The following is a 14,171-nucleotide window of genomic DNA, read 5'->3' as shown; positions in this document are numbered from 1 at the left end:
AATATCATTTGCCTTTATATGGCTATCCTTAGCAAGGGGGCTATAAAAAGTGATATTTGATTGGTTGTTGTGGGTTGCAGCACACCATCTCATTATATCATCTGCATAATAAATAAATAAAAAATAAACTCAACAGAATTATAAAAGCATTTGATAATATAAGCAGAAAAAAGATTCACGTTGAACAGCATTTTGAGCAATGCAAAGAACCCATTTTTACAATATCACTAAAAAGTGGCAATATTGATTTTGTGCATATTAGGCAAGAAATACATTTCCTTACTGTCAGTATAAAATTGCTATTACTAAAGCTGTACTTTAAAGCTGTCTTCAGAATAAAGCAACATAACACATAAGGCTTGCTAAGTAAGATGTGTTTATCGTGCAAAAAGCAGAAGTCAACATTAAAAACTTTTAATTGCAGGATTAGTTGCTATGAGTAACTACATGTTGTTCATCATGATGACTCCCAGCATTGCTTTGTTAAATAGGTTTCTAACTTTACAAATCATATTATTAAGAGTTCACACAATACAAGCTAAATGAAACACAGAAAAAATAACTTACCTTTTATATAGAAATGATTGTCTTAGTGTTGAATGCTTAAAGAAATAATAATGTTTTTTTTTTTGCTTTTTTTTTTGGTCTGGTATTCAAATATAGATGGTGGCCAGAATCTTGCAAGCTTGATGTTACTCAGCCACTCAGATCCCGGACGCTTTCTGGGTATTTATGCAGCAACAGCAAGCGCAATTTTACATCATTATCAAGGAGGGAGAAGAGGAGGGAATGCGAAATGACAAATGCGCAAAAAGGTTTGTGATTAGGTAAATGCTATTATTTGCCTTTTCAGTAAGGAAATTAGTTTGATAGGCGTAATTGCTGATAATTGACTTCCTCTTAATGCCTGTAACCTTAAGTCAAGGGCTTGCTTTCTTGTATATGACTTATTTTTTAACCCCTCCCCTTCCAATTTGCCCCTAACTTTTTTTTGACAAAACCAACTTAACCCAATTTGAGATTTACCATTATGTTCTTTTTTCTCAGATATACTGTCTATTTGCATTGCAGGAAAGACACTTAAGCAAGCGTGTTAAAATAAAAAATAATATTTTCTTTTGAATTTGTAAGGTCATGGAGATATGAAAGTACCTTATGTTCAGATAAAAGTCACATCAAGTTTAGCATGATCAAATGTTATAAAGCATTGTGAAACAATGTACGTATACAAAGCACCTAGGTCCAAACAAATTCGGGATAGTTGCCATCTATGTAACCTTCAACTCCCAGCTGCAGAAATAAGTGACACATGACTGTCACAGAAAGGACAGATGTGCTTTCAACATGCAGATTGTGATTGAAAAGCTGGCTTAATTTTCTCTACATTTAATGAGCAAGATGGCAGAACACAATACGGGAATGATCAGGTCCCCGAGGATAGACTGGCTGCATGCCTGAATCAGGATATGGATGAAATATTAAGGGGAACACCATTTTAAAGGAGCAGTTGCTACGTCCTTAACAACCAACTCACAGCAGAATTTAAACAATAAAAAAAAAAAACTGTAAACTATTTTAAAAGACTGTAAACATTTTTTTTAAATTGGTGTGCGGTTCCCCCCCCCCCACACACACAGACACACACAATCCATACTCAGGGTCCAGGATGGATTGGGGGGGGGGGGACTCACGCCAAAAATACAAATAAGACCCTTATCCAAGCATAGTCTTTAGTTACTTCCTGTTTTCCATGCCTAGACAAATGATGTCATACATCCCTGGAGTCTTCAGGAGGGGTTTTCTCAGCTGGGCACAACTTCCTGCCTGCATGCTTAAGCTAAGGACAGGTGGATTCCAGGAGGTAAATGCTACATGAATCATCTGCCCTTACTTATGATGGCCACTGCCAGAAATGCTAGGGGGATGGTTTTCAAAGTGATTTCTCTTTAAAAATAAAGCATGGAGACATAAATGGGTGAGTGAGTTTGCTTTGAATAATAAAAATTAATTATATAGCGTTTTTGATATGTAGTGCTCAGATGCAGTGCAGTTCCACTATAGTATTTTAGGTCTGGAGATTACTTAAAACCCTAAACCATTATATGCAATTTTTTATGTCACACTATATCAATCAGTAAAAAAATACACCAGAGTCAGTTTTAGAGCATACAAACACAGTATGTTACCCAAATTTTTGGTAAAATATAAGGATGAGGTTGCTTTGACTAAATAGATACCATACATGTCAGGCTTTAAAAAATTGTGCATGAAATAGCAACAAACTTCAGTACCATTACAGTTCATAATTTTAGAGATAACTATAAATTATACTCTTACTCTGGCATGCACAGCAATGTGTAACTAGGGTTGCCACCTTTTCTTCAAGCCAAACCCAAACACTTTTACAGTGCATGGCAATTTTTTTTGTAGTACACGCTATAGAATAGTAAAATACCTGGGTTACCCATAGAGAGTAATAATGAGGTGTGCTATGGTGAACAGTGGCTGTGGCCAAATTGCATTAACAGTGGGGGGGGGGGGGGGACTTAAAGGGGATGGTGTCAGAAGATTGGTGGATGGCGTCAGTAGAGCAGCGAATGGTGTCAGTAGGGCAGTAGACAGTGTCAGTAGAGCAATGGATGGTGTCAGTAGGGCAGTGGGCAGTGTCAGTAAGGCAGTGGACGGTGTCAGTAGAGCAGTAGATGGTGACAGTAAAGCAGTGGACGGTGTTATTAGAGCAGTGGACGGTGTCAGTAGAGCAGTGGATGGTGTCAGTGGGGCAGTGGACGGTGTGGGTAGGGCAGAGGACAGTGTCAGTAGAGAAATGGATGGTGTCAGTAGGGCAGTGGACGGTGTCAGTAGAGCAGTGCACAGTGTCAGTAGGGCAGTGGATGGTGTCAGTAGAGCAGAGGACAATGTCAGTAGAGCAGAGGACAATGTCAGTAGGGCAGGGGACAGTGTTATTAGAGCAGTGGACGGTGTCAGTAGAGCAGTGGATGGTGTCAGTGGGGCAGTGGACGGTGTGGGTAGGGCAGAGGACAGTGTCAGTAGAGCAATGGACGGTGTCAGTAGGGCAGTGGACGGTGTCAGTAGAGCAGTGCACAGTGTCAGTAGGGTAGTGGATGGTGTCAGTAGAGCAGAGGACAATGTCAGTAGAGCAGAGGACAATGTCAGTAGGGCAGGGGACGGTGTCAGTAGAGCAGTGGACGGTGTCAGTAGGGCAGTGGATGGTGTCAGTAGAGCAGTGGATGGTGTCAGTAGAGCAGAGGGCAATGTCAGTAGAGCAGAGGAAAATGTCAGTAGGACAGTGGACGGTGTCAGTAGGGCAGTATACCTCCATCCAAAACCAGAATCATTTCTACTAAACCCAACCCCATACAAACTGTTCACAATGTGGCACTTTGCATTCTACAACCCTTTCAAGCACCCTTTAAAAAAAAAAAAAGCTAAAGAAAATTCAAAGCAATCCACAGGCACCCCACAAATAGAGAAGAAAATAAAATATTAAATATCAGACAGTGCCTGTGCCCCCCAATAGAGACTTCCATTACAGCAAGACAAAAAACCCTTTCCTTCCAGGAATCGCTGCAAAGATGTGTGTGTGAACCTGTTAGGGGGCGGAGTCTGTAATACCATGCTTTCTCATCCAAGCATCCCTGATTGCTAGGACACCAGTCCAGTGGCCCTCCATTCACTGTCTCTGTCGGCATCCACGCCAGCGGCTGGGTGGGAGAGAGAGAGCGCACAGACAGACAGTGCAGTGTGACCCGGCTGCTGGATCTGGGGAAGAAGGGGGTGTGTGCTTTTTGGGGGTAGCTGACAGAGGTGAGGAGGTAGCTGACAGAGGAGGAAGGGTAGCTGACAGAGCGGGGGTAGCTGACAGAGGAGTGGGGTATCTGACAGGGGGTAGCTGACAGATGAGGGGGGTAGCTGACAGAGGGGGAAGGGTAGCTGACAGAGGAGGGGGTAGGTGACAGGGGGGTAGCTGACAGGGAGGAGGGGGGCTGACAGGGAGGAAGGGGGCTGACAGAGAGGGGGGGCTGACAGAGAGGGAGGCCCAACAGAGAGGGGGGCTGACAGGGAGGAAGGGGGCTGACAGAAAGGAGGGGGGATGACAGAGGGGGGTGATTGACAAGAAGGGGGCTGACAGAGCAGATGAGAGCGACCTCAGGAGACACACAGCGTGAGGCAGGACTCCGGGGGGTAAGCAGGCGCAATTATCCACAGTCCAGCCCCGCCTCCACATGTGATCCATCGGGCCAATCACAGATCCTCATGTCTGCCACAACGTACATTACCAGTTCCGTTCAGCCAATCACAGGGCACCCGCTTGGCTCAGATCGCACTGATGCTCTGGCACTTTGTGACAGTGATAGCGGGCATGGGATGTGCGGTGCCTCTCTAGATGCATTGGACGGGGACAGAGATACAAATTTACCCCCTTCCTGACCAGGTCATTTTTTGCGATATGGCACTGAGTCAGATTAGCTGACAATTGAGCGGTCGTGCGACACTGTACCCAAACAAAATTAATGTAATTTTTTTCTCACAAATAGAGCTTTCTTTTGGTGGTATTATGCTGGGACTGTGACATCATAATGGGCGGGGACATCATCCGGTTATCTCCCTATATAAGTCGCCGCACGCCGCGTCCCTGTCATTGTGAGCTGAGACAGCGACGATTCAACATCTCCAGAAGAGAAGAACAGACGGCCAGAAGACAGCAGCGACAGAAGACCGGGCCACTGCTTGTAAAAGAGCTAGAAGAAGGCGCGGTGGCCCGACAAGAAGAACCGAAGAGGGGGAAAAGACCCCCGAAGAGGGGGACAAGACCCCCGAAGTCGGAAGAAGAGGGCGGCGGCGGCGAAGAAGAAATCCGGGCTCCTCCGCTAATAAAAGAGCTAGCAGAAGATAGCGGAGGAGTCCGGCGAGAAGACCCCCGAAGAAGACCCTCGGAGCTGTGCAATAAACTATTTTAACCCTTGTGTGTTGTGTTTTTTTTACTTTTTTTTTACAGGTGAATGGGTAAGGGTACATTGTACCCCATACTCATTCACATAGGTTGGGGGGCCGGGACCCGGGGGCCCACTTATTAAAGGGGGCTCATGGATTCCGATAAGCCCCCCACCCGCAGACCCCGACAACCAACGGCCAGGGTTGTCGGGAAGAGGCCCTTGTCCTCCTTCCCCAATGCACCCCCCATGTTAAGGGCACGCGGCCTGGCACGGCTTAGGAGGGGGGGCCCTCGCTCATCCCCACCCCCTTTCCTGGACGGCCGGGTAGCATGCTTGGATAAGGGTCTGATATGGACCTAGGGGGGACCCCACGCTGATTTTTCGGTGTAGGGGTTCCCCTTTAAGTCCATACCAGGTGACGGGGCCAGCGCCGCCTCCTTCGCTGGCCCCTGCTACCTGGAGACGCGCTCAAAATGAGCGGACTTTTCTCCACGCGGGAAAAGTCCGCTCATTTCAAAAGTACAGTGGACTAGCACACACACGGCCGTACTGTCCGCCGAAATGCGAGTCCGGCGGACATATTGGAGTGCAAAAATACTTTCTTATTCCGCCGGACTTTTGGGTAAAAAAAGTCCGCTAGAGCCTACACACGGGCTGATTGTCCGGCGGACTTGAGTTTGCCGGACTTTTCCACCGGATTGCTTGATCGTGTGTACGAGGCATACGTTTCCATGCATTACATCTTTTATTTGCTTTGTTGGACTGCCTTAGCATAGTTAATTTTGAGACAGTCCACATATGTATGGTGTAGCAACACAGTTTGAAGATTTGGCATTGGCTTATACTTACTTTATTTTTTGAGCCAATTCCGACTATAGTTTTAGATTATACATCTTACCGCATCTCCATTTACTTTATATTATACTTTTTACTTCTTATTGACTTATCTCTGGGAGACTTATACTATACTATATATTATATTTTTTTAGGGTTCCCGCCCCTCCCATTTACTGTTTCTCGAGGATTCCATGGCCCATGATGCTTGGTTGGTCTCTATTTTATTTTTTGTTAATGATGTTTTACTAGCTTATTAGTCATAATTAGGGATGAGCCGAACTCCTTTCCGCATCTGTTCGCATCAGAACTTTCGAACGGACCGCAAATTCGTACGAACTTTAGAACCCCATTGAAGTCTATGGGACTCGAATGTTCGAAATAAAAAGTGATAATTTTAATGGCTAATATGCAAGATACTGTCCTAAAAAGGGTTTGGGGACCTGGCTCCTGCCCCAGGGGACATGGGTCAATGACTAAAATGTTTTAAAAAATGGCCGTTTTGGCGGTAGCACTGATTTTAATGATGATTAAAGTGAAAAAAAAGTGAAATATTCCTTTAAATATCGTGCCTGGGGGGTGTTTATAGTATGTCTGTGAAGTGCCACGTGTTTCCCGTGTTTAGAACAGTCCCTGCACAAAATGACATTTAACAGGAAAAAAGTCATTTAAAACTGCTTGCGTTTTTAATGTAATATCTGGTTCCGACAATATGGATGAAAATCATTGAGAAAAATGGCATGGGCAGTCCCCCTGCCCATTACCAACCCCTTTGGGTCTTCTACGGATATTAAGGGGAACCCCGTACCCATATTAAAAAAAAGGAAAGACTGTGTAGGTTTGTTGTGTTAAGTAGAATCGGTTTGTAATTTTGAACTGGTACAAGTGTAGCTCCAGTCAAAAAATCAATTTTTAAGCTTTTTGGAAAACATAGGGAAGGGTTATCACCCCTGTATAATTTGTTTTGCCGTCCGTCTTTTTTCATCTCACTTCCTGTTGTCTCCTTCCGTTTGCAAGTAGGAGACGTTTGTAAGTTGGATGTTTGAAAGTAGGGGCCTGCCCTATATGCTCTGCAGAAATGGCGGAACAAGGTGTTGGTGTAGCCACAACATTGTAAGCCCTCAAAGTGACTCTTAGTGGGCGCTGGAGCGCCCTGCTGTGAACCATTATATCAAGGATTGTAATTACATGCCATTGTTGAACAGTGGTAGAAAAATTGGGCCTTTGGTGGTTGTGGTGCTGGTGCCAAAACAATATAAGTCCTCAAAGTTACTCTCGGTGGGCACAGGAATGGGCGCTACTGTGAAATATTATATCAAGAATTGTAATTACATGCCCCTGTTAAACAGGGACTGAAAAATTGGGCCTTAGGCACTGGTGCTGGTGCCACGAAACTGCAACCTCTCCCATATACTCTAGTTGTAGTGCAGGAATGAGCCCTGCTGCAAAGCATTGCATCAAAAATTGTAATTAAATGCCCCTGTTAAACAGGGACTGAACAATTGGGCCTTAGGCGCTGGTGCTACGACACTGCAACCTCTCCTATATACTCTAGTTGTAGTGCAGGAATGAGCCCTGCTGCAAAGCATTGCATCAAAAATTGTAATTAAACGCCCCTGTTAAACAGGGGCTGAACAATTGGGCCTTAGGCACTAGTGCAGGTGTCACGACACTGCAACCTCTCCCATATACTCTAGTTGTAGTGCAGGAATGAGCCCTGCTGCAAAGCATTGCATCAAAAATTGTATTTAAACGCCCCTGTTAAACAGGGGCTGAAAAATTGGGCCTTAGGCACTGGTGCTACGACACTGCAACCTCTCCCATATACTCTAGTTGTAGTGCAGGAATGAGCCCTGCTGCAAAGCATTGCATCAAAAATTGTAATTAAATGCCCCTGTTAAACAGGGGCTGAACAATTGGGCCTTAGGCACTGGTGCTACGACACTGCAACCTCTCCTATATACTCTAGTTGTAGTGCAGGAATGAGCCCTGCTGCAAAGCATTGAATAAAAAATTGTAATTAAACGCCCCTGTTAAACAGGGGCTGAACAATTGGTCTGGTGGCACTAGTGCAGGTGTCACGACACTGCAACCTCTCCCATATACTCTAGTTGTAGTGCAGGAATGAACCCTGCTGCAAAGCATTGCATCAAAAATTGTAATCAAACGCCCCTGTTAAACAGGGGCTGAAAAATTGGGCCTTAGGCACTGGTGCTGGTGCCACGACACTGCAACCTCTCCCATATACTCTGGTTGTAGTGCAGGAATGAGCCCTGCTGCAAAGCATTGCATAAAAATTATAATTAAACGCCCCTGTTAAACAGGGGCTGAAAAATTGGGCCTTAGGCACTGGTACTGGTGCCACGACACTGCAACCTCTCCCATATACTCTAGTTGTAGTGCAGGAATGAGCTCTGCTGCAAAGCATTGCATCAAAAATTGTCATTAAACGCCCCTGTTAAACAGGGGCTGAAAAATTGGGCTGGTGGCACTGGTGCTGGTGCCACAACACTGCAACCTCTCCCATATACTCTAGTTGTAGTGCAGGAATGAGCCCTGCTGCAAAGCATTGCATAAAAAATTGTAATTTAACGCCCCTGTTAAACAGGGGCTGAAAAATTGGGCCTTAGGCACTGGTGCTGGTGCCACGACACTGCATCCTCTCCCATATACTCTAGTTGTAGTGCAGGAATGAGCCCTGCTGCAAAGCATTGCATCAAAAATTGTAATTAAACGCCTCTGTTAAACAGGGGGTGAAAAATTGGGCCTTAGGCACTGGTACTGGTGCCACGACACTGCAACCTCTCCCATATACTCTAGTTGTGGTGCAGGAATGAGCCCTGCTGCAAAGCATTGCATCAAAAATTGTAATCAAACGCCCCTGTTAAACAGGGGCTGAAAAATTGGGCCTTAGGCACTGGTGCTGGTGCCACGACACTGCAACCTCTCCCATATACTCTAGTTGTAGTGCAGGAATGAGCCCTGCTGCAAAGCATTGCATCAAAAATTTTAATTAAACGCCCCTGTTAAACAGGGGTTGAAAAATTGGCCCTTAGGCATTGGTGCTGGTGCCACGACACTGCAACCTCTCCCATATACTCTAGTTGTAGTGCAGGAATGAGCCCTGCTTCAAAGCATTACATCAAAAATTGTAATTAAACGCCCCTGTTAAACAGGGGCTGAAAAATTGGGCTGATGGCACTGGTGCTGGTGCCACGACACTGCAACCTCTCTCATATACTCTAGTTGTGGTGCAGGAATGAGCCTTGCTGCAAAGCATTGCATCAAAAATTATAATTCAATGCCCCTGTTAAACAGGGGCTGAAAATTGGGCTGGTGGCATCACCCAGAACCAAAAATATTCTTCCAACATATCAGCGGAGGAGGAAGAGGATAGACAATCAACATAACAGGACAGTCACTCAGCATCAGCATAGGCAGTCTCTAAGGGATGTGATATTTTAAAAAAAAGTTATTCGGTTACATCAGCTTCAGGTGCTTGGTAGCTGTGGTTGATCCAAGACTGATTCATCTTTATGAAGGTCAGTCGATCAACCGAGTCGGTGGACAGGCGCACCCTGTGATCGGTAAGAAAGCCACCAGCAGCACTGAAGGTGTGTTCTGAAAGAACACTGGATGCAGGACAGGCCAGTAGCTCAATTGCATACTGTGCAAGCTCTGGCCAGTGATCCATCCTCAAGACCCAGAAAGCCAGAGGATTTTCGATGGGAAAGGTGTCCAAGTCTGACCTTGCCCCTAGGTATTCCTGCACCATGTAAATCAGACGCTGGCGATGGTTGCTGGAACCGATCATACCTTGGGGTTTGCAGACTAAAAAATTGTCTGAACGCATCGGTCAGATGGCCACCTTCTCCACCGCTCCTTCTAATCGATGCCTCAGCAACACGTTGTGCAGAATCAGGAGTTTGTAACCTCCCAGTCTCTGGGAATGCGTTGCACAGACCTTTCTGCAAGGCCTCCTGGAGATGTCTCATCCTCTGCTCCCTCTGCGACGGCAAGATAAGGTTGGCAACATTACCCTTGTACCGTGGATCAAGGAGAGTGGCCAGCCAGTAATGGTCCCTCTCCTTGACCCGAAGAATACAAGGATCCTTCCGCAGGCTTTGCAGGATCAAGGAGGCCATGCAGCGTAGGTTAGCTGAGGCATTCGGTCCGGAGTCCTCTGGGTCACTAAGGACAACATGATCCGCAGCTACCTCCTCCCAGCCATGTACAAGTCCACGGGTTTCTTGGGACTGTAAATCATCCCTACAAGACTGCTGCTGCTGCTGCTTCTGCTGCTGATGCTGAGTGCCAGCCTCCACGCTGACACAATCATCCTCCTCCTCCTCCTCCTCCTCTTCCTCTTCCTGTGTGATGGGTGGGACAGCGGGAACACTGTCTGGATAAAGAAGGCCTTGAGAGGCAAGGAAGTCCTCCTCTTCCTGCCTCTGTTCTGCCTCAAGTGCCCTGTCCATTATTCCATGCAGCGTATGCTCCAACAGGAGGACAAGAGGTACAGTGTCACTGATGCATGCACTGTCACTGCTCACCATCCTTGTGGCCTCCTTAAACGGTGACAGGACAGTGCATGCATCCCTGATCATGCCCCACTGGTGTGGTGAGAAAAAACCTGAGCTCCCCTGACCCTGTCCTGGTGCCGTAGTCGCACAGGTACTCATTGATGGCCCGCTGCTGTGTGTGCAGCAGCTGCAGCATGGCCAACGTTGAGTTCCACCTGGTGGGCATGTCACATATAAGGCGGTTTTTCGGGCAGGTTCAACTCCTTTTGGAGCTCAGCCAGCCGAGCACAGGCATTAAATGATTGGTGGAAATGCACACAGACTTTCCTGGCCTGCTTCAGGACATCCTGTAAGCCCGGGTACCTGCCCAAGAACCGCTGCACCACCAGGTTAAGGACGTGAGCCACACAGGGCACATGGGTCAGTTGTCCCTGTTGGAGGACGGAGAGGAGGTTGGTGCCATTGTCGCAAACCACCATTCAGCCTGCCCCTGCAGAGCTGACAAAATATCTGCCCCAGTGTGGCTCCTGTCCCCCAAACAAACCAGCGCAAGCACGGCATGGCATCGTTTTGCCTGCGTACTTGCGTATCCCCTTGAACGCCTATGGAGCACTGCTGGTTCTGAGGACAGAGCACTGGAAGAGGCCATGGAGGAAGAAGAGGAGGGGGTGGAGGAGAGAGGTGTGTCACAACCAGTAGTAGCATTTTGGAGGCGTGGTGGCGGAACAACCTCCAACACTACTGCACCTCTTCCTGCATCCTTCCCAGCTGCCAGAAGAGTGACCCAATGGACCGTGAAAGACAGGTAACATCCCTGTCCATGCCTGCTGGACCATGATTCAGCGATAATATGCACCTTACCGCTGACCGCCCTGTCCAGCAAGGCAAGGACATTGCCTTCCATATGCCGGTAGAGAGCCGGAATCGCCTTTCCGCGAGAAAAAGGACCTGCCACTGAGGAACCGCACATTGTACAAACTCACGGAAGGGGTCCGAGTCTACCAACTGAAAAGGCAGCAGTTGAAGTGCTAGAAATTTAGCCAAGCTAGCATTCAACCGCTGGGCATGTGGATAGCTGGGAGTGAGCTTCTTTCAACGGTCCAGCAGCTGGGGCAGGGAAATTTGCCTGCTATAATCGGATGTGGGTGTACTGCTAGCAGAGTGCCCGGAAGCACTTGGCTGTGATACACCTAATTCTACACCTTCATTCCTCTCAGAGCAGGTTTCAGAGAGGAATGAAGGTCTAGTGGGGTTGGAGATCCCAGCTGATGAGGAGCAAGGAGAGGTCCACTCTGTTCTTTGGTGTGGGTCCTTGAGGTATGCTTGCCAATGAGCTGCATGGCAGGTCAACATATGTCTGGTCAAGCATGTGGTGCCCAAGCGGATGATGTTTTGGCCACGCGAGATACGCTTGAGACATATGTTGCAAATAGCAGTGGTGCAATCTGATGCACTCGTCTCAAAAAAGGCCCACACCAAAGAACTTTAAGAATAACTCGCAGAGACAGCGCCCTGCACAGGCGGAGCTCTGCGGTGTGATTCTGTTGGTGTGCTGCCCCTAAGCTGGCCCCCGGAGGGCATCCTGCCTCGTTGGACATGTGCCTCCTCCTCCTCCTCTCTCCTACCAGGCACCCACGTGGAGTCAGTGCCCTCATCATCCCCTCCCTCTTCATCGCTGGAGCAAACCTGGCAGTATGCTGCAGCTTGTGGAACATGACTGCCAGATTGCTGTCCTTCTTGAGCATCCCCTCTCTCTGCGCTCACGCTACTGCCTTCCTCTAGCTGAGTATCATCATCAGAGCCTACAAAACACCGGGTATCCTCCTGGAGCATGTACCCAACACTGTGCTCAAAGAGTTCAGGGGACTCCTCAGGAGGACGGGGTGGGTCTAGGGAAGGAGTCACTGATGATGACATTGAGACGAGGGAAGACAATGCGTTGGCAGCTGCTTTGCTAGTACCCTGAGCCTGGGTGAGAGAGGATGAGGAGGTCGAAGAAGGCTTGGTCATCCACTCTTCCAAGTCTTCGGCATGATGCGGCTCAACACATCCAGCTGCCGAAAAGAAGGACAAGCGTGTCCCATGGCCACGTGCTGATGATGACGATGCACCGCGTCCACAACCAGCACTGTTGTCTCTAGACACAGAGCCTGTTTGCCCTCTTTTATCGGCTTGTGCCTGTCTGCCTCTCCTTGTTGGCCTTCCAGACATGGTAATGGCCTGAAGGGAGATGGGGAAAACCAGCAAATTGGGTAGTGTATATTGTGCTGGAGGCACACAACACCCACTTACTCCTGCAGATGGCAGATGGCTCAATTAGAGAAGAGCTATATAGGTGGATAATGGTGTATAGTGTGGTCAGGGCACGCAGACAACACCCACAATCTCCTACAACTGACTGCAAGCTCTATTACAGAAGAGCAATATAGCTAGCTATATCGGTGGATATAATGGTGTATAGGGCAGTCAGGGCACGCAGACAACACGCACAATCTCTTACAACTGACTGAAAGCTCTATTACAGAAGAGCAATATAGCTAGCTATATAGGTGGATATAATGGTGTATAGTGCGGTCAGGGCATGCAGAAAACAAGCACGATCTCCTACAACTGACTGCAAGCTCTATTACAGAAGAGCAATATAGCTAGCTATATAGGTGGATATAATGGTGTATAGTGTGGTCAGGGCAAGCAGACAACACGCACAATCTCCTACAACTGACTGAAAGCTCTATTACAGAAGAGCAATATAGCTAGCTATATAGGTGGATATAATGGTGTATAGTCCGGTCAGGGCACGCAGACAACACACACAATCTCCTACTACTGACTGCAAGCTCTATTACAGAATAGCAATATAGCTAGCTATATAGGTGGATATAATGGTGTATAGTGCGGTCAGGGCACGCAGACAACACGCACAATCTCCTACAACTGACTGAAAGCTCTATTACAGAAGAGCAATATAGCTAGCTATATAGGTGGATATAATGGTGTATAGTGCGGTCAGGGCACGCAGACAACACGCACAATCTCCTACAACTGACTGCAAGCTCTATTACAGAAGAGCAAAATATCTAGCTATATAGGTGGATATAATGGTGTATAATGCGGTCAAGGCACGCAGACAACACGCACAATCTCCTACAACTGGCTGCAAGCTCTATTACAGAAGAGCAATATAGCTAGCTATATAGGTGGATATAATGGTGTATACTGCGCACAGGGCACGCAGATAACACCCACAAACTCCTGCAGATTGCTAAAAGCTCAACTACAGAAGAGCAAGAATGCTAAATCGGCCGATAACGAACGGTATATACTGTGTTGAAGGTACACAGAGAGCACCCACTAACTCCTACAGACGCCAACACACTACACAAGGCCGCCGCGCTGGCGGCCTTATATAGTGTGGGGCGTGTACTACACAGCCTGAGCTATGATTGGCCTTCCTCGCTGCCGGCGCTGTGATTGGCCAAGCATGTGGGGTCACAGTGCATGCTTGGCCAATTATGAGCCAGCAATGCACTGCGATGGCACAGTGCATTGTGGGCTGTGAGCGCCACACGAATTTGGCGCAAATGGCCCATAACTTTCGGTAATCGCCGAACGTGCAAACAGCTGATGTTCGAGTTGAACATCAAGCTCATCTCTAGTCACAATTATTGATACCAATATATATATACATATATACATATATACATATGTGTATATATATATATATATATATATATATATATATATATATATATATATATATATATATATATATTGTAAGGGATCTTCCCGGGGTAGGGTGTGTTTGGACACAGTTCACAGCAGACTTGGAATTTATAAAGCAGATCTTGGCGTTTATTCG

General features: G+C 47.0%; 1 protein-coding gene across 1 annotated transcript in view; it reads right to left on the bottom strand.

Moving 5' to 3' along the window:
- LOC143933892 (galanin peptides-like) overlaps window positions 1-726 on the bottom strand; it is a 64,945-nt gene extending 64,219 nt beyond the window's left edge. The window contains exon 1 of the mRNA XM_077457002.1: window positions 568-726. The gene's annotated coding sequence lies outside the window, so the exon portion shown is untranslated. The remainder of the gene's footprint in view (window positions 1-567) is intronic.
- Between the last annotated feature and the right edge of the window lie 13,445 nt (window positions 727-14,171).

The sequence above is a fragment of the Lithobates pipiens genome, unplaced genomic scaffold, assembly GCF_037356315.1.
Source record: "Lithobates pipiens isolate NorthernLeopardFrog02 unplaced genomic scaffold, aLitPip1_a1.2 Scaffold_27, whole genome shotgun sequence".
NCBI classification, from domain to species: Eukaryota; Metazoa; Chordata; class Amphibia; order Anura; family Ranidae; genus Lithobates; species Lithobates pipiens.
This window is presented reverse-complemented; position numbering and strand designations above follow the sequence as displayed.